General features: G+C 37.2%; 1 protein-coding gene across 10 annotated transcripts in view; it reads left to right on the top strand.

Moving 5' to 3' along the window:
• Positions 1-21,987, top strand: part of LOC107981434 — a 262,240-nt gene that overhangs the window by 89,692 nt on the left and 150,561 nt on the right. The window contains exon 2 of one of the 10 annotated variants that reach the window (XM_031925843.2): positions 5,186-6,634. The exons of the other annotated variants lie outside the window; for them this stretch is intronic. The gene's annotated coding sequence lies outside the window, so the exon portion shown is untranslated. The remainder of the gene's footprint in view (positions 1-5,185; positions 6,635-21,987) is intronic. 10 annotated transcript variants of the gene reach the window in all.

The raw sequence follows: 21,987 nt of genomic DNA, 5'->3' as shown, positions 1-21,987 counted from the left end.
AAACGTGAAAAAATGGCAAAAAAAATCAGTTTTTGGCTCAAATCGAGTTGTGCCACCATTTTTAAGGAAAAAACGTTAGTGCCATCGTAAAGAACGGGAAAAAGTACACAAAAAAAGTCTACTTAAAAAGTTGCACCTCAAAAACAAGGGGGTCAAAATATCGATTGAAAACTTTAATAATTTTTTTAGATCCGATATTTGAGGTTAAGTAATCCCAAAAAAATTGCAGTTATTCATGACATAAAAATACACCAATGTGAATTTTTAAAAAAATTTTTATCCTATAGGGACTTCAGAAAAAAATAAAATCAAAAAAACACGTTTATCGACGTTACTGCGCATGCGCACTAGGCAGAGAGCTAAAAATTTGGCTATGGGAGTTTTTTTTTATCCCCCATCGAATGGTATATAACATATATACATTTTCCAAGGGGGCCATTTCACCATAGTAACCCGGCTATAGCCTTTCTTCTGGTAATAATAAATAAATAAATAAATTAATAAATCTTTCTATTTTCCCGTATTGCACTAATAACGAAAGCTACACAGTGATCTCGAAATGGAAACATTAATGTTCTTAAAATAATATCTCAAAATTAAGTAGCATAGGATAAAAAAATTTACGTGAATTCCGTAACTCACGGTATAAACACAAGTGAAGAACCACCTAGATATTGTAAAAATGGACTGAATTTTCAAAAAAAAAATAAAATCCGTTTTGATTTTCCAAAAAATAATTTTACCTGGATTTTGGGAGAAGAATCTACGAGGAAAATCCACCTAGATTTTGTAAAACAAACAGGTAGATTTTGTGAAAAAATCCACCTGGATTTTGTAAAAAAAAATCCACCCGGATTTTGTAAAAAAAAATCCACCTGGATTTTGTAAAAAAAATCCACCTGGATTTTGTAAAAGAAAATCCACCTGGATTTTGTAAAAAAATAACCACCTGGATTGTGTAAAAAAATTTATCTGGATTAGGTAAAAAATCCATCTGGATTGGGTAAAAAATTCATCTGGAATCCATGTCCGATCCACATAGAATCCATGTCAATCCACTTGGAAATCCGTGTGGATTTTCCAGCTGGATTCCCACCCAATTATTTTCAATAGGGTAGGGAATCTAGCCAGATCTGTACCTTTATCTGTGAAAACCTTATATCTGAAACTAACTGGTTTTATGAACAGCCCAAAGAACGGGATCGAAAGATACTGTATAATACTAACTAAATCCAAAATTTGAACTTTTGATTACGATTACGTAAATTATCTATATTTTCATCTAAGGCATATCCATCGTCACTTGCACCTTCATTTCCATTTTCACCTTAATCATTTCCATTTTCACCTTAATCATTTCCATTTTCACCTTCATCATTATCTCTATTTTCAGTTCCTTCACCCACATTTTCGTGGGTTCTTTCATCTACATCTTCATTTCTATTATTTATATTTACACGCACAGGGCAACCAGAACTATTTTCACCTATATCAACTGTGTCTTGATTTCTGTTGAGTGCTTTATAGTTATGTTCACAATGATTACCTGCTGATGTATCTCTAGATCGCTTGTTTACATTTTGAACTCTATTATTCATATTTTTATTTCTCTTGTCCATACTTTTATCTGTAGCTCGTAAATTTGGTGGTGACGATTCCAACAATCTCTGTTTGGAGCTGCGTTTTGGTTTTGGGGATGAGAGATTTGAAATAGAAGACAGAGGGCTTGATCGATCACTGCCTGATGATGATAAAGTTGGCGAATTTACATTTTTTTGTATATCCTCGTTTTTCCCTATAATAGACATAATTTATTAGAAAAAAAAGATACAAATTCAGCTAACAATTTTTTAATTTATATTGATCAATAAATAAAATAATCACTTACATTTATCTTTTCTTGTGACTGTGAGATTGTTCGAGATGGCATATATTCTAATTGCTCTCGTACGTCTTTCAGTTCATGTATTTTTTGACTATTTCTGTTTACTTTATCGCTTTCCTGACTATGAGAATCGTGGTAGGATGGTATTTCAAACGCCTTCGTTAACTTTTGTAAGATATTTTAATTTCTTTTTTTAACAACTGTTTTCTTCTTAAACTCAACATTTTTTCTTTCCTACATATAGAATAAAAATATTATTGTCATTCTTATGCTTGAATTAAACAAAAAATCATTTTTTAAATCACTGACTGCATCAACCTCTTTTTCTCCTTCCGATTCTGTTGACACATAGTTATTGGTGCGGACACGTGTTTCGTGCGGTGAGATTGCGCGAGCCCTTAACGCGACACACTACCTAAAAAAGCTCTTGTGCTTAAGATATCTTCGCAGCAGCGATGCCCGCAGACAACAGCCCACCGTTTTCTCGAATTTCGGTCGAAATGGCGCTTTTTTCTATCAGCCCGGCCATGCTAGCTTCCCGTGCGACGTGTGAGTGGGGAAAGGTTCTCTTATCGCAAGATCCTTACTTACCACGGCTACTCCGACAGAGGAGCCCCTGCGATTTTTTAAAGTTGCGCTAAAACGAGTGTGGTTTTCGATCGGTGAGGCGGTGCAAAATCTGTTGCTTGGGAGACGATTTGTCGAGGCGACGCTGTGATTTTCCTTTGCTAGTAATTTTAAATGAAAAGAAGCACTTTTGTAGAAATCTTAGTAGCGCGGAACAGCGAATTAATATGAGTTGCCGTTCGCGTTCGCCGCCGCGGAAACGTCAGTAAAGGTGGAAAACTTTTCCGGAAAACGAGCAGGGTCCCTCTGCCGCGGATTTTCCGATGCTGTAAGGCAGAGTAGCTGTGTATGCGTGTGCACAACGCGCCACTTCGCCGTAGAGCCATTTAAAGCACAATAAGTTTCTTAGTAATAAACAGATACTGAGTAATAACAACTGATACTTTCTTAGACATTTATTTCTATCAAATTTTCTTTAAAGAAAGCCTTAAAAGTTGGCATCAGAATAGAGTTTTTTGTTGCTTTCAATTCACTTTGATCGGAGAATGCCCAGGCCATCGAGGAAATCTGGAAATGAAGGAAAAGAAATTAGTTCATGGAATATTCTGTGATATGTAAAAGTCTGGTATAAAGTTAGGATATTCTGCTAAAACGCCTTTTTAGTCCATTCTAAAACCTTACGCCCTTTCGGTGAAGGCAAGCGGAAGCATGCTGTCTTGTGTGCTATGCTCCAAAATTATGCTACCTCTACGGGGCTTTAGACCTACGTTCTTTTCAGCTAATAAAAGTAAAACCGGGCGTAGAGACTTGGGACAGTCGTACACACAAAACATTTCTAATCACCGCTCACGCAATGGAAGCAAGAGGAAGCACGTTCTGTGCTATAAAAGCGGTCTCTCGTTTGAAATTTTTTCGCGCCTAGCTCTCGATAGCTCGTAATTAGCTGTACCGACCAAGTTCGGGCTGTGCGTCGAAGCACAGACTCATTTGAAATTAAAATGCAAAAGCTCGATAACCTGTAAATAGGTTACGTTTCAATCTGCGTTGGGCTACGCACCTCCTAGCTTTTCTCGAATCACAAAGATTTTGCTCATGGAACATTAGTTTTCGGCGCAAGCCGATCATCAGATTCTGCGGAAATAGTTCAAATCGCGTCCGCTTCCCCTTTTTCCCGACCTCCTTAGTAACGGTTTCTCTCATTCGTCACCGCGCGCTTCTCCGCCTGGCGCAGTGGTGGGGAGATTTTCTTTTCCTGACTGGGAAATTAAAAAGTGGAGGAAAATTTTTCGGACTAATTCCCCTGGACTCAGCTTTTCACGCTGATCACGGTGGTACCAAAATGTTGTATTGTTCTAGAATCACCATGTATATTCATAATATAAATGGATTTAATTACAGTAAATCACAATGTAGTATTCAATCCATTTAAATATTTTCTTATATGGGTGATGCTGCTGTAACTAATAAATATATGCATGGCTACTCAGCTGTAACTGCTGGCAAACGTAGTCAGTTATGTTTGGTTATGTTTTAGATGCGTAAACGTCTGAGAAGCAGGTGTGCAAAAGTTGGAAGTTATGGCAGAATTACCCATATATCATAAATGATTAAAGTATTAAGACTGATCTAAATATAAAAGTATTGAGATTGTTTACCTCCTAAGTATTTGATAAAAGCAGAGTACAAGTCTGTTGGATGATCGCAATTCACCTTTTCGCATTTATCACCTTCTTAATTACAATACTACTACGTCACATAAACCTTTTGCTTGGGATCAAAGTCTAAGCAAGTTGACGGCTCAAACTGTATTTGACTGTGACGATTAATCTTTACATGATCAAGTGGCACTATTTTATTTACATTATCGTTGAGAAACGATACTAGGGCATAATTTACATAATTAACATTGGCTTCAGAACTTAATTTATTTTGAAATCCTGATGTTGATGGTACTTCCCTATTACTACTCATTTTTGAATATGTATTACATTTGACTAGAATCTTTTTTTTTTAATGATGCACATGAAATAGTGCATTTAATAAATCTTTATTTTCAGAGTGAAAAATGCGATTCGGAATGTGGAATGTTGGAACCGACGCTTAATGATACATGTAGAGTACAGAGGGTCCAGGGACAGTGTGGTAACCAGTGGCAAATTTTCCGGAAGCCGCCATTTATAGGCGAACACACACACACACACATACCACAGAATTTACTATACTAAACGAGAAGTATATATTTTGTGAATAGGCAATAATATTGCTTATCCTAGAAATGGCAGACCAGTCAGCGAAGGGCGGATGGATCTGCCACACTGTCCCTGGACCCTCTGTAATGTAGAGGGACCCGTAGTTGCAGACATTGCATACTATACAATATCATGCTCCATGTCATATGAAAACATTATAGTAGTGCAGTATAACCTTTGAAACTCATTAACACTAAAAAATTTGATAAAACAAACATATATTATAAGTTTTTGTATATTCGACTGGCTTTACAACATGTCAACAAGGAAAAAAAAATTTGTTCAGTGATGCACGATTCACTGATTACGCCAAAAGGAAAATAAGAGCAAAAATAAAACAAGAAAAAGTATGTATAACTTTAAAAATAACAAAAATTAAAAACTATAACTATACTTTTTTCACATATGTAACAGTAAAAATATGCTTGATAATACTAAGTTTCTTGAGTAAGTATATGGTAATTAAAATTATCTTAAATTTCAGGTTACAGTTACCGCAGTTCCTCCAGAGAATCACCACATATTAGATATTCCTCCAGAGAATCGCCACATATTAGATGACCATGAAGATCAAATATCCAGTAGTGATGAGGGAATAAATGTACAAATTGCTTCTGAAGAAGAAAACCAATCATGTGTAAGTTATAGTGTTCTCAAAGTATCTCTCATATCAGCCAACATGGCGGGTGTCCTAGCTATTTCAACTGTCATAAACAAACGAAAGCGATAACAATTATTTGTATTATCTCCGATGCATCCGAGCTGCTTAGCGCAGAAAGAAAAAAATTATTGGAAAGTGAGTAACAACTTAATGTTTGCCCAGAACATAACTACAAGGACATAACCTCAAAAATTGAGAACGACAGCATAAGAGAGTCAGCAAAAGTGTTAATTGCGCGAATAAATTTAAAGAAATCCGAAGAAGTAAGAAAATAACTCTTAAAGGAAGTAACTAGTTCAGCGCAAGATCTACAGGATTGTGATTTTAATGAGAAGTACAACATACTGAAAACTGAAAATTTACTATTGAAGCAACTAGTCGAAGAACTGGGAGAAAAAAATAATTTGTCGAAGGCAAAACTAGTAACTAAACAGTATGGTAGTGTATTGCCTAGAGCATCCTATGCTGAAGTGATAAACCAGCCAAAACCGCTCCGTAAAAAGTGCCAAAAATAACAGTAAATAACATGGGCAATGAGACTATAGATATGAAAAAGAAGGTTATAGAGTGCTTAACGCCAGAAAAAAGATACAAACTAAAAATATGTATTATAACAAAAAAGAAGAACTAGTCATTAACTGTGTAAATAGTGATAGTGTTGAACTAACTGAAACTGTATTAAAGGAAAACCTAGAAGGAGTTTGTGAGGTTAGGAAAGAAGAACTCATAATTCTTAAAACTAAAACAGTTGGTTTTGACAACTATATGAATTGGAGTCAAGTTGAGATAGAGAGTAATATAAACTCGAGGAATTTCAGCAATTTCTCAAATAAAGGCCTAGCCCTGCATATTTACAAAAGATTTACAAGTCATAAGACCAGTGACTGCACAAACAATATAATAAAGTGCCTAAATTGTGAATATTCAAATGTTAACTTAGCTACAACACCACATTTGACATTAAACATGTTGCTAGTGATCACAACCTATGCAACATATTCAAGAAGAAAAGAAGCTTATACATAGAAAGAATCAACTAACAGACGAAACCTAACTTACCATCTGTGATCCCAGGTTACTATACAAGGATGGTAACTTATCAACAACTTCAACAGGATCAAGGTCCAACGGAAATCGATATAATCAAGATAAATCAAGATCGAATCGAAGCTGGAACAACTCAACAACAAGGTCGACGGAATTCTGCAACGAGACAACAGCCGTTCTCTACGCAAATACAATCAAACCAGAAAGGATCAAGACTGAGAAGCGGTAAAAATTTAAATAGATAAAATGGCTAATTTCGAATATTTAGACACTATAAGCAAAGATTCAATTCAGAAAAACGAACTTGTAATAGTATTGACAATTTTAACAAATTAATTTTTTTTTTTTTTTTTACATGGCATTTGGAACTCGAAAGTTCATCGCCTCATCTACGCAAGCTTTCCACGCTGCCCTATCTTGTGTCAACCCCACCCAAGATGCACCTCTCCGATCGACACCCACCCGTCCTATTTCTACTAGATCCGCTTTTACGTTGTCCTCCCATCTACGTCTAGATCTACCTAGAGGTCGCGTTACCATCGGCCTGCCCTTCATGACACGCGCTGCCGTACGGTCGTCTCCCATTCTCGCTACGTGCCCTGCCCATCCCAATTTGCGCGATTTTATTATTCTGTTAATATTTGGTGACGCGTACAGATTGTGTAACTCATCATTGTGTTGTCTCCTCCATTCCCCGGTTTCCTCATCTTTCTTCGGCCCGTATATTTTTCGCAAGACTTTATTTTCAAATACCCAAAAACGGTTGTCCGCCTGCTTAGTGAGAGCCCACGTTTCGCACTCGTACAGAACCATCGGCAGTATTATTGTCCTGTATATTCTTATTTTAACGTTTTTAGACAACAGCCTCGACTTAAGTAAATTACTCACGGCGTAGAAGCAAGCATTACCCGAATGGAGTCTCTTATTTATTTCGACATTAATCTCGTTTCTATCATTTATGGTCGTACCCAGATACCTGAATTCGCTAACCTTTTCAAAAGTAAAATTCCCAACTCTGAGATCTTCCTCCCCTCTGCAGATGCCTAGCTTATCCACAATCATGTACTTTGTTTTTGATTCACTCACTTCTAACCCTGTATACTCCACCGCTTTTATGAGGATTTCCGCGTTTCTTGCTACCGTTTCCCTACAATCCCCCAGTATATCCAAATCATCTGCGTAGCCTAGTATCTGCGTTGTTCCATTAAGCGTTGCGCCCAGCTGGCTAACCTGCATTTTTCTAACGGCATACTCTAACGTTAAGTTGAACAGCATCGTAGAGAGCCCATCCCCTTGTTTTAAACCATCGCGTATCATGAAGGGTTCTGATACATTACCGCCTACTCGGACCTTTCCCGTGCTTCCGTTCAGACATATTTGAATTAATCTCACGAGTTTTTTCGGTTCACCGAGAAGTACTAGAATTTGATACATTTTGCTTCGCTTAATAGAGTCGTACGCTTTTTTAAAACCTATAAATAGTTGCTGTATGGTTTCGCAAAATTCCCACTTTTTTTCTAACAACTGTCTTATGGTAAACATTTGATCGCTCGTCGATCTGTTGCGCCGAAATCCGCACTGATAATCTCCTACTATATCTTCCGCGAATGGAGTGAGTCTAGCTTATATTACGTTTGACAGAACTTTGTAGCACGTTGCTAAAAGTGAAATACCCCTATAGTTATTGCAGTCTGTCTTATCCCCCTTTTTAAAAATCGGTATAATGATAGATTCCTTCCAATTTTCGGGTATTGTTTCATTTTTCCAGATGGCACATACTAGTTTATAGATTTTGAAAGTGAGCTCGACGCCCCCATATTTGAGTAACTCAGCTGGTATAGAGTCATTTCCCGCGGCTTTGTTGTTTTTTAGTTTTTTAATCGCGGCCTCTACTTCTTGGTAGCTCGGTTCCTCCACGTGGGGTTCAGCAGTGTGAATTTCGTCCCCTAATTCTTCGCTATTTTCGTGCACGTTTAATAATTTATCGAAATAATTTTTCCACAGCGACAGTAATTCGTTGTCATTTGTTACGAGGTCCCCGTTTTCGTCCTTCATTAATTGCGCTCTACTCCTAAAACCCTTTCTGATGGCGTTAATCCCTCTGTACATTTCGCGGGGGTTATTTTCCTTACTGTTAGTTTCTATTCTCCTAATAAGATTCTTTTGATACTCCCGCTTCTTATTTCTGTAGATCGCGCTCGTCTGTTTCCTTACGTTAGAATACTCTTCTACGGTCCTATCGCTTCTATTTTGTAAGCTATCTAATTTAGACTTTTTGCGCCTTTCAAACCAGAGTTCGCACTCTTCGTCAAACCATGGTTTGCTCTGTGGCTTTTTCTTTTTACCCAGTACTTTGTTCGCGGCCTCTTTTACCGTTTTTTCGATGTCCCCCCATAAGCTATTCGGTTCGCCATTCCCCTCCGGCGATGTGTTTGCTTCTTCAAGTGCCTGAAACCTGTTATTAATTTCTATCTGGTACCTAATTCGCTCTGTTCTATCTCGTAGTTTCTCAATATCGAAGCTTTCTATCTTGTTTGCTCGCTTACTATTTGTTTCGCTACTAGTCTAGCTCTTAATTTGGCTACTACTAGGAAGTGGTCCGAGTCGCTATCTGCCCCTCTGTAAGCCCTTACGTCAAGAACATTAGTATGACGTCTTTTTTCAATGAGGAAATGATCAATTTGGTTCTGTGTGGCCCCGTCCGGCGATGTCCACGTTGCCTTGTGTATGTTCTTGTGCTTAAAACACGTAGTTTTGATTATAAGATCTTTTGCCGCCGCGAAATTTATGACCCTAATACCGTTATCATTGCTGGCTTCGTGCAGGCTTTCCTTACCTATAGTAGGTCTAAACATTTCCTCCCTACCTATTTTAGCATTGAAATCGCCTAATACTATTCTTGTGTCGTATGACGCGAACTGGTCGATTACCTGCTCTAAAGTTTCGTAATAGAGATCCTTAGCTTCTTCTTCTTTGTCCTCCGTAGGACAGTGTACATTAATAAATACATATCTATACCATTCCCCTTCGATAATGATGTACGAGAGCCTATCATTGACGGATTTGAAACTTTTAACCGAATGTATGATGCTTTTGCTTACGAGAAATCCGGTGCCTAGAGATCCCCCACTCCCGGCCCCATACAGGTACGTGAAGTTACCCGATGATAGTACTCCGCCATCTGGCCACCGCGATTCCTGTATTGCTACCAAATCTAGATTGTACCTATCAGCTTCCTTTACGAGTTCTTTAAACGCATCTGCTCTGTATAGACTGCGAACATTCCAAGTTCCGACCCTTAAGTCCCTTTTGGTTCGGATTTGATTTTTTTGAGCCATGATGTTATGTTAAACCCGCGCGCTTCGGATCCTGTTCCAATCGCAGGTGAGTCCACCGTTCTAGAGGTGATAACCCCCATACCTCTCTAGAACTAAGTATGAGAGCTTTCCGACTTTGACGAGGACAGTGTCAATTCGTCGTCAGACACACTACGGTTTCATTCTCGCATCCTAACGCCCCCCTGCAAGGTAGCGCGCCTTCGCTGGCATCGTTACCGCGTAAGACCAGGTGACGAATCATTCTACACATCCCCTTTCGGGGCAGTTGTCATCGCTCCCGCATCCTCCTTGGCAGCAGGATTTTGGCCCATTTTTGTAATGTGTGATGAAAGAGATAGATTGAGAGATAAGAGATAATGTGAAGTGTTTTTGTTGTTGTGGTGCTTGCGTAGTGTTTCTAGATGAATGCGTTCGACAGTGTGGGCTCATCACACCCACGCCTGTTCCTATCGGCTGTCCGCGGCTGCTTATTCAATTTATTCGCAGCTAACCTCTTTCTCAGGGGCTGTTCCTCTATCCGCAACCTAAGGACGCGCTGTGTAGTGGTGATAGGCACCCACCCGTCCGATCTGGACGACAACTCCCAAGACCCGCTTAGGGTAGCGGCATTGTAACAGTTTAACAAATTAATTAGTAATAAAAATTATTTAATTATGCACCTAAATGTTAGAAGTATGAATGCTAATTTCGATAAAGTTAAAATTTTATTAGAGAGTCTAAGTTTCAAACCATTTGTTGTAATATGCACTCAAACTTTCGAACAAGTTAATCATAGTATATATGAACTGATAGGATCCAAGGGGAAATATGACTGCTATTGCAACAATAGTAGTTTAATAAAAATGATGGGGTTATAGTCTTTATTAATAATAATTTAGTACAAAATACCGAAGTAGTTGAATATGGTAGAATTAAGATTGTAAATACTAGGATTAAGTTAAATAGTAATAGTAATATTGAAATATCGTCCATATACAGATCTCAGGAAATACCAAAGACTGAATTTATAATGGATCTGAATAAATACTTAAGCAAAAAGAAAAACATAACAAATTATCTTGTAATTGGAGATTTTAATGTAGATCTGTTAGAATGCGATTGCATGAGCCAGGAGTTTCTGTGCACTTTTCTAGAAAAGGTTATAAACCTGGATTAGTTGGTGTAACTAGACCACCCATAGGCTTAGCCAAAGGATCCTGCATTGACAATATATTTATAAAAACTAATAACATTGGCACAATTACTTATAAACTCAAAGCTACAATAACTGACCACTACCCTATTTTTATTGCAGTCAACAAAATGAAAACAGAACAAATTAAACCAATAGAATTATTAAACTACAACAAAATAAAACATATCGCGGCTACTATTAACTGGACTGAAATATTGTCAATGCAAGATCCAAATATAGCTATAAATAATTTAATAGATAAGATTAAGCTATGTGTAGAACAAGCTAAATCGAAAAAAGTAAAAATAAATAGCAGAGTAGGAAGAATTGGATTACTGATCGAATAATTAAATCATGTAAAACCAAAGAACTTCTATATAACTTATGGAAGATGGATATTTCAAACGATCAACTCAAACTGGATTACAAAAACTATGCTAAAAAGTTAGATAAAGTTATCAAAGATGCTAAAACTAAATATGATGCAAAGCTAGTTCAAAATAATGTAAACAATCCTAAAAAAACTTTGGGTTATCATAAACAACAAAATGGGAAAGCAGAAAAATAGTAATACCATAAGTTATATAAAGGTTTTTTTTTTGTTTATCTGGAGAGTTGGAGAATTGCTTAATGCACCATGACAGGAGCCGTGCGAGGCTCCCCGTGTGTGGGACTCTTCGGACGCGGGACAACGCCAGGCATATTCACTAAAACTCCACCTCTCATAGGGCCGCGAAAACCCCCCCGGTAACCGCTTTCGCATTCCTTCGGGGGGTCGCCTGTCTTAAGCTATGCTAGCCGTCAACTAGTCTTGTAAACAACTGTCATTGTTTTTCGCGCGGAAACCGTCTCCACGTACGCCGTTATTTCGTCCCAGTTCTGCTTGCTGTCAAGCATCGCTTCGACCACAGTCTCGGTCGTGAACGCCCCTATCGTCAGCTCCAGTGCTCTACGCTTTTCAGCCCTGTGAGAGCAGTCAAAAAACGTGTGTCTCACGTCGTCCCGTTCGTCACCGCAGTACTTACACCCCGGTGTTGCCACCTTGTTCATCGCGAACAAGTAGCTCCTAAAGTATCCGTGACCGGAGAAAAATTGAGTAAGGTAAAAGTTGACCTCCCCCCATTTCCTGTCCACCCACGGGCCCACATCTTTTATAAGGGCTCTAGTCCATCTAGCCTTTGGACAATTGGTCCACCTAGTCTGCCAATTGCGCATCGTTATTTCTCTTTCTTTCGCGGCAATCGAGGTGTTATTCGACGCTAAACGAGCCTCGTAGATCCGCTTGCGATTGAACGCAAGCGGATCTATGGGGATTACCCCCGCGATTACCATCGAAGCCTCAGCCGCGTCCGTCCGGTAGGAGCATGCTATTCTAAGGGCCCCCCTTCGCTGTACCGCCATAATCTTTTTCCGATACCTATTCATAGTCATAGCGTTGGCCCACACCTCTGCTCCATATAACAGGATAGAGTTAGTGGAAGCCATGAGTAGCCGCCTAACTGTTGGCCTAGGCTCACGGACGTTAGCCATGAGTCGGCTAAGTTGCGCTATTCTAGTCGTGGCTTTTTTACAGACGCGATCTAGGTGCTCCCCGCAGTTTAACTTCGTGTCTAGAGTTATTCCTAGATACTTGGCTGATGGTTTCGTCGTTATAGTCTCGCTGCCTACCTTCATGGGTATGATAACAAGAAGACCTTAAAGATTCTTGGATTTTGTATCTTGGTACCATTAACACATATTTTCAATATGTGTATTGAAAATGCGACGTGGCCGGATACATTGAAAAAGGCTGAAATCGTACCAGTATATAAAACAGGTGAGAAGCGTAGCATCAATAATTACGGGCCAATTTCACTCATATCTAACATTGCGAAAATTTTTAAAACAATAATATACAATAGGTTGTATGAATTTGTCCATAAAAATAATATTTGATCCAAGCATCAATTTGGATTTATGAAAAATATTGGCTCAAAGGATGCGTTAAATTATATTACTGGAGTATTGTATAATAATTTGGATAGGAATATACCAACAATTGTAACTTTTTCTTGATCTGGCCAAGGCTTTCGATACGGTCGATCATAGATTACTACTTAAGAAACTTTACTGTACAGGCATTAGAGGTCAGGCTTTGGATCTTCTTTCAAGCTATCTTAATAATAAATACAAGACAGTTAAAATCAAAGATAGTAGAAGTGATTTTTTGTTAATAAACACAAGTGTCCCCCAGGGTACTATCCTGGGGCTACTACCATTTATATTATATCTTGAAGGAGATACCCCTGGACTCTATTCTGTCTTATGCTGATGATACTGCCATAATAGCCACTGGAGAGACTTGGTTAGAGGTGCAAAGTACAATGAATAAATTCCTATTCGACATTAATAACTGGCTGGCGGTGAATAAATTATCGCCGAATGTCGATAAAATAGTCTGCATGAAATTCGGAAGCTATTGTAATAGTGTACCGGCTCACATAGAAGTAAAAATCCAGGATAGGATGTTGACTAGAGTGGAGAGCTGTAAATACCTTGGAATTGTTTTTGAATATAACTTGAAGTGGGATAAGCATATTCAATATATAATTAAAAAAACGAAGTACTTAGTATATATTTTTTATAAGCTATCAAACATCATGTCGACGGTAACACTGCGAATGATATATTATGCTTTTTTCCATAGCATGATAAGCTATGGAATCTTAGCTTGGGGTAGAGTGTATAAAAATAATCGAGATCTGGTGCAAAAATTACAAAGTAAAGTATTGAAGATAATTAATAAGAACAATTACAACGTACATGACAGCTCTCAACCTAGAACAACTCTTTATCTTCGAGGCAATAAGGCTACATTATAACGACCTCAAATCCAGTACTTAAGTTCTACAAGTTCTCAAAACACAGTTCGTAAGTTCCACAAAGTTACTAGGAAAAAGAGTTTAAATTATACCTAAAAGTTATAAAAGAGTCAGTGACAAAAAAAGTATTGACAAAGCAATCATTACATATAATGCGCTACCAAATAGTCTAAAAGTAGTAGATATAAATAAACCATCGGATAAGAATTTAATCAAGAAGTGGATTATAATGAATTGTTGACTATTAATATGCCATAATTTAACATATGAATTACTTAAAGGAAATTTGTTAATATTGCCTGAGAAATAAAATATTAGCAATTATTTATGAAATGCTCAATAATAAGCATGCGATTGATGCTTTTGGTTGTAACATATAGAGTAAGAAGGAAAGTTTTTCTTTATTAGTATTTTTTTATTTTTAGTATTTTTTAATTTTGTATTTTCTTATGTAATGCCAGTGCTTGCGAACAGGTAACATTGTTTACCTCTGCAAGGTACTGAGTAACTATATAAACTAGTACATTTCTGTACTAGTTTATATAGACTGTTATAGTTTATATACAAACTATTAAACTCTGTACATTTCTGGAATAAATAAAAAAAAAAATAATAATAAAAATAATAAAAAGTATGTTATAATAAATTATCGGCCATGGAGATACACTCAAACAATTAATTGAATAATAATAATAAAAAAAATCCATGCTTAGTTCATTTGATTTATAAAAACAAAATACACACTGTCGAACGCATTCATCTAGAAACACTACGCAAGCACCACAACAACAAAAACACTTCACATTATCTCTTATCTCTCAATCTATCTCTTTCATCACACATTACAAAAATGGGCCAAAATCCTGCTGCCGAGGAGGATGCGGGAGCGATGACAACTGCCCCGAAAGGGGATGTGTAGAATGATTCGTCACCTGGTCTTACGCGGTAACGATGCCAGCGAAGGCGCGCTGCCTTGCAGGGGGGCGTTAGGATGCGAGAATGAAACCGTAGTGTGTCTGACGACGAATTGACACTGTCCTCGTCAAAGTCGGAAAGCTCTCATACTTAGTTCTAGAGAGGTATGGGGGTTATCACCTCTAGAACGGTGGACTCACCTGCGATTGGAACAGGATCCGAAGCGCGCGGGTTTAACATAACATCATGGCTCAAAAAAATCAAATCCGAACCAAAAGGGACTTAAGGGTCGGAACTTGGAATGTTCGCAGTCTATACAGAGCAGATGCGTTTAAAGAACTCGTAAAGGAAGCTGATAGGTACAATCTAGATTTGGTAGCAATACAGGAATCGCGGTGGCCAGATGGCGGAGTACTATCATCGGGTAACTTCACGTACCTGTATGGGGCCGGGAGTGGGGGATCTCTAGGCACCGGATTTCTCGTAAGCAAAAGCATCATACATTCGGTTAAAAGTTTCAAATCCGTCAATGATAGGCTCTCGTACATCATTATCGAAGGGGAATGGTATAGATATGTATTTATTAATGTACACTGTCCTACGGAGGACAAAGAAGAAGCTAAGGATCTCTATTACGAAACTTTAGAGCAGGTAATCGACCAGTACGCGTCATACGACACAAGAATAGTATTAGGCGATTTCAATGCTAAAATAGGTAGGGAGGAAATGTTTAGACCTACTATAGGTAAGGAAAGCCTGCACGAAGCCAGCAATGATAACGGTATTAGGGTCATAAATTTCGCGGCGGCAAAAGATCTTATAATCAAAACTACGTGTTTTAAGCACAAGAACATACACAAGGCAACGTGGACATCGCCGGACGGGGCCACACAGAACCAAATTGATCATTTCCTCATTGAAAAAAGACGTCATACTAATGTTCTTGACGTAAGGGCTTACAGAGGGGCAGATAGCGACTCGGACCACTTCCTAGTAGTAGCCAAATTAAGAGCTAGACTAGTAGCGAAACAAATAGTAAGCGAGCAAACAAGATAGAAAGCTTCGATATTGAGAAACTACGAGATAGAACAGAGCGAATTAGGTACCAGATAGAAATTAATAACAGGTTTCAGGCACTTGAAGAAGCAAACACATCGCCGGAGGGGAATGGCGAACCGAATAGCTTATGGGGGGACATCGAAAAAACGGTAAAAGAGGCCGCGAACAAAGTACTGGGTAAAAAGAAAAAGCCACAGAGCAAACCATGGTTTGACGAAGAGTGCGAACTCTGGTTTGAAAGGCGCAAAAAGTCTAAATTAGATAGCTTACAAAATAGAAGCGATAGGACCGTAGAAGAGTATTCTAACGTAAGGAAACAGACGAGCGCGATCTACAGAAATAAGAAGCGGGAGTATCAAAAGAATCTTATTAGGAGAATAGAAACTAACAGTAAGGAAAATAACCCCCGCGAAATGTACAGAGGGATTAACGCCATCAGAAAGGGTTTTAGGAGTAGAGCGCAATTAATGAAGGACGAAAACGGGGACCTCGTAACAAATGACAACGAATTACTGTCGCTGTGGAAAAATTATTTCGATAAATTATTAAACGTGCACGAAAATAGCGAAGAATTAGGGGACGAAATTCACACTGCTGAACCCCACGTGGAGGAACCGAGCTACCAAGAAGTAGAGGCCGCGATTAAAAAACTAAAAAACAACAAAGCCGCGGGAAATGACTCTATACCAGCTGAGTTACTCAAATATGGGGGCGTCGAGCTCACTTTCAAAATCTATAAACTAGTATGTGCCATCTGGAAAAATGAAACAATACCCGAAAATTGGAAGGAATCTATCATTATACCGATTTTTAAAAAGGGGGATAAGACAGACTGCAATAACTATAGGGGTATTTCACTTTTAGCAACGTGCTACAAAGTTCTGTCAAACGTAATATAAGCTAGACTCACTCCATTCGCGGAAGATATAGTAGGAGATTATCAGTGCGGATTTCGGCGCAACAGATCGACGAGCGATCAAATGTTTACCATAAGACAGTTGTTAGAAAAAAAGTGGGAATTTTGCGAAACCATACAGCAACTATTTATAGGTTTTAAAAAAGCGTACGACTCTATTAAGCGAAGCAAAATGTATCAAATTCTAGTACTTCTCGGTGAACCGAAAAAACTCGTGAGATTAATTCAAATATGTCTGAACGGAAGCACGGGAAAGGTCCGAGTAGGCGGTAATGTATCAGAACCCTTCATGATACGCGATGGTTTAAAACAAGGGGATGGGCTCTCTACGATGCTGTTCAACTTAACGTTAGAGTATGCCGTTAGAAAAATGCAGGTTAGCCAGCTGGGCGCAACGCTTAATGGAACAACGCAGATACTAGGCTACGCAGATGATTTGGATATACTGGGGGATTGTAGGGAAACGGTAGCAAGAAACGCGGAAATCCTCATAAAAGCGGTGGAGTATACAGGGTTAGAAGTGAGTGAATCAAAAACAAAGTACATGATTGTGGATAAGCTAGGCATCTGCAGAGGGGAGGAAGATCTCAGAGTTGGGAATTTTACTTTTGAAAAGGTTAGCGAATTCAGGTAGCTGGGTACGACCATAAATGATAGAAACGAGATTAATGTCGAAATAAATAAGAGACTCCATTCGGGTAATGCTTGCTTCTACGCCGTGAGTAATTTACTTAAGTCGAGGCTGTTGTCTAAAAACATTAAAATAAGAATATACAGGACAATAATACTGCCGGTGGTTCTGTACGGGTGCGAAACGTGGGGTCTCACTAAGCAGGCGGACAACCGTTTTAGGGTATTTGAAAATAAAGTCTTGCGAAAAATATACGGGCCGAAGAAAGATGAGGAAACCGGGGAATGGAGGAGACTACACAATGATGAGTTACACAATCTGTACGCGTCACCAAATATTAACAGAATAATAAAATCGCGCAGATTGGGATGGGCAGGGCACGTAGCGAGAATGGGAGACGACCGTACGGCAGCGCGTGTCATGAAGGGCAGGCCGATGGTAACGCGACCTCTAGGTAGACCTAGACGTAGATGGGAGGACAACGTAAAAGCGGATCTAGTAGAAATAGGACGGGTGGGTGTCGATCGGAGGGGTGCATCTTGGGTGGGGTTGACACAAGATAGGGCAGCGTGGAAGGCTTGCGTAGATGAGGCGATGAACTTTCGAGTTCCAAATGCCATGTAAAAAAAAAAAAAAATTAGTATTAATGTTTATAGATCCCCAGCAGAATTATTTTTAATGGCTTTAAGGTATGCTGTATCAAATCATTTAACTGTTACAGAAATATGAGGTTTATTAAAATTCTTTTATTCTCCACGTAGTGTTTACAAGTTGCTCAATGTGTCTGGGTACGTTTGAAGAATTTGATAAGTCTTTTAAGTGTGAAAATTGTAATATCATCATAGACGTTTCAAATCTTTCCAATTTGTGTTACTTTGCAACTATCAATCCGTCCAATTCTGTGCAAGATAGAATTCATTCGTGTCCCATAGAATTCATGAAACTGATGTGATAAAAGATATTTATGATGGAGAATGCTATAAACAATTTTTAAATAAATTAAACGACAATGATCGAAAAGCTTATGTAACAGCAATTTTTAATACAGATGGAGCACCAGTTTTTAAATCTTCTAACGTATCTATTTGCCTATTTATATAATGCTAAACGAAATTCCTATTGAAAATAGATTTAGCACTACAATTGTTGGCTTATGGTTTGGCAGAAGTAAACCTGAAATGTCAGTTTTTCTTATTGCATTTGTTGAAGATATGAATCATTTGTCGACAATAGGAATATCAACAATAATTAAAAATGAAGAACGTCTAATTAAATTATTTCCTATAGTTGCATGTGTGGATTCACCAGCTCGTTCTCAAATTAATGGTACAATTTATTAATGAATATTACGGTTGTGATTCGTTTGAACATCCAGAGCAATATTATGTTGGGTCAGTCAGATACCCATTTATAATTCCTTTTCCTGAAGAAAGAACAATGCAATCTATGATTGAACATGCAACAGAAGCAGTTCGTACACAAGTTTGCGTTTTTGAAGTAATAAATGCATCACCACTACTATTAACACTACAGAATTTTGATATTATAGATGAATTCACACCTGATTACATGCACTACTTCTTAGCTGGTGTATCAGCCCAATTTACAGAGTACATACTTAAATACTTAACAACAAATGACGAAGAATATATGAATTAATTATTAATTTCGATAAAAGCACCTCATGTGATTGGAAGATTGTCGAGACTATTATCGCAACGTAGCTAATGGAAAGCGAGAGAATGGGAGAATTAGCTTCTATATTACAGTATACCTGTTTTAACTACAGTATTATTAAATAAAAAAATTCTACAACATTGGGCGTTATTGGTTGAATCCTTATGGATATGTTTGGGCACGGAAATATAATATTCGGAATTAAATCGGGCTAATGAAATGTTGCATAAATTTGTGCCCGAAGCTGAAGATTTAACTATTCATTACAGGCAATGACCTACATTCATCAGCTGCTCCATATCATAAAAAGTGTTCATAACTGGGGGGCTATTATGGGCACATTCAACTTTCCTGTTTGAATCAGCAAATCACAGGTTATTTATGGCGATTCATTCTTCTAAAGGTGTCATTTTACAAATTGGAAGATACACAAATATTCAACGAACAGTACAATTCTTAGAAAATAAATTATATTCTGACTGCTCGAAAATTGTTCGACAATTTTGTCAGAATGCCACTTCATCACAAACTCGAAAAACTTTAAAATTATCTAATGTAACATATTTTAGAAGAGGAAAAAGCTTAACTATGCACATGCTGCATTTTAATGTGCCAGCAACTACATTAATTTTTTCAAAAATGGGATAAATGGGTGCTTATATGCAAAGTCAGAAAAAGTTAAAAAGCGTTCTTGCAATTATTATGCTGAATTGTGCAACGGTAATTTCATCAAGATACTGTATTTTTTAGTCGATACTGATAGCAAAATGGAAAAAACAGTATGCCAAATTTTGAAAACGCGGCACAATCGATATGCAAGAGTAATAAAAGAAGCTACGCATATATCTGAGGAAATATGCATAGATACAAATCTTATTACTAAGCCTTGTATTTTATTTAAAACAAAAGATGCAACATACATAACTTCTATACCAAATATAATATCACACTAAATTATATGTTAATATGAAATGTATTCTCTTGTGTACAAATTTGGTATTTTTTATCTATAATTGTAACGAATCTAAAAACAAAAATTGTATACTTATTTTAATAAACCTTTTTTTATGTTTTATAAATTGATTAATTTCATTATATGGAAGAATTATGTCATCTAAGTATTGCAGCAATTTAATTCTCCTTGTATTTCTAAATAAATTTTAATATTTACAAATAAAAAAAGGGAAGATGGATGGGAACCTGGACATCGTCTACGAGAGTCCCGGACCAGGTCCCGGGTGGCGTGCTAATTATCTTCAAGCAAAACTTATACCTGTACGCATAGAAAACCTCTGAGCCCCTGTCCTGTTCTAATACCAGGATGTGAAAAGTAATTCAGTAATTTACAAACGCGAACTTCAGCCGAGAAACAGCATATATTTCTACTCTTATTCTACCGAGGAAATCTGGCAAGCAGCTAGATTACTGGCTATATTTGCTGGATTTTGAATGGATTTCAATCTACCAGGGCTCACTTTTTCCTTTTTTTTCTTTGATACTAATTCATGAAAAACAAGATTTTTCAGTTTCACATATCCTAACGGTTACAACTCGGAAACTAAAAGCTGAACTTATTTGAAAAAAATCATGACTATCAAAGCTTATTAGAACCATACACCATACCGTTTTAGGAAATATAAATAGAAACATCGCTAAAAGCGAAACGCTTTGCTTTTCACATAAGGTACTCGCCGATATTTAAAGGTTCGCTGATGAACACACACATATACACACATACACACATAAAGTATGCAGATATACAAATATTGTTGAAAAATTCATTAAACTGTAATGACGTAAGACTTGACGATGAGAGGAAACATCATCTTTTTTACCTGTTCTAATTACCCGTTGTGTTATCGGATGGTATTTTCAATATACTGACCGTGCTTCATAGAAGGAATTCGTATTCTTATAAAACAGATCAATTTTTCAGATTCGTCAATTGCATAATCTAAATAAAACTATTCAGTTTCATTCGAATACTTTTATTGATCTGCTGCAGCCAAAAATAATATTGAATTTTAATGACCATTTATTTGTGAATAAAAGATTTTAGGGATTGTAATGATAATAACATATAAAATCTATAAGTTAATAATACGATTAGAAAATAATAATCAAAGGGAACTTCTTTGCAATAGCATTATTCCAGTTAAGGAAACAGACTAAACTATTCCTGATAAATGCTGCACTACGGGATAATACTTATTTAACATGGTGGGTCAGTATTTATTTGTTTCTGTTCCTTTTTGCGTCTAACGGGCCTAAGCTACGGCTATGCCGGAGTCGGAATGGCAGTACGATACTGCAACGTACGACAGTCCCGCCATCTACGACATGTTGTACGACACTTATGTCGGATTATGTCGTGTTGTTGCGGCCAATAGTTTTGGACTTTTTAAACGACGACAGCGCCACTGTGTGTTCTCTCTTAAATAGATGTGTTCTTATATAAATAGTTCTTAATTCTGATACTATAAGGTTAAATGAGATTTATATTTATGGAGCAAATTATATCATTCTGTACGTTGAATGTATAAGCTAATGTATTTTAGCAAATTAATAATTTTAAGATTTTCCGTAAAAACCATGGAGTCATGCTAGCAAATTGTGTAAGGAGTGAAGTTGCCTTTGATTACTAATAGTGTTATTTTATAGTTATATTTATATAGTTTATGATTCGAATCGTTTGTCCAATTTTAATATTGAAGTTTACACTCCATATTTAGTTAGTATTTTAGATTTTAGTTTGTTTTGACTTCTCAATTTTAAATTGTAAATCATATTGCATATATTGTTGGTGCATAATAATATTGTTTGATAGTTATTATTTTTCTCTAATTATTAGTGATATATGTGCATGTATGTATATCATTTGTTGAATTGCACAAGTGTTCTATGTATGCGTAGCCTGCTTTCAATAAAGTACTTCAATGGAATTATTAGATAAGTGATTTATTATAAATTAAAAACAAAAATTATTGTTCAAAACTTTTTCTATTAA

Source organism: Nasonia vitripennis (assembly GCF_009193385.2).
Source record: "Nasonia vitripennis strain AsymCx chromosome 3 unlocalized genomic scaffold, Nvit_psr_1.1 chr3_random0005, whole genome shotgun sequence".
NCBI classification, from domain to species: Eukaryota; Metazoa; Arthropoda; class Insecta; order Hymenoptera; family Pteromalidae; genus Nasonia; species Nasonia vitripennis.
The sequence above is the reverse complement of the archived record's forward strand: the minus strand, read 5'-3'. Positions and strand labels throughout refer to the sequence as shown.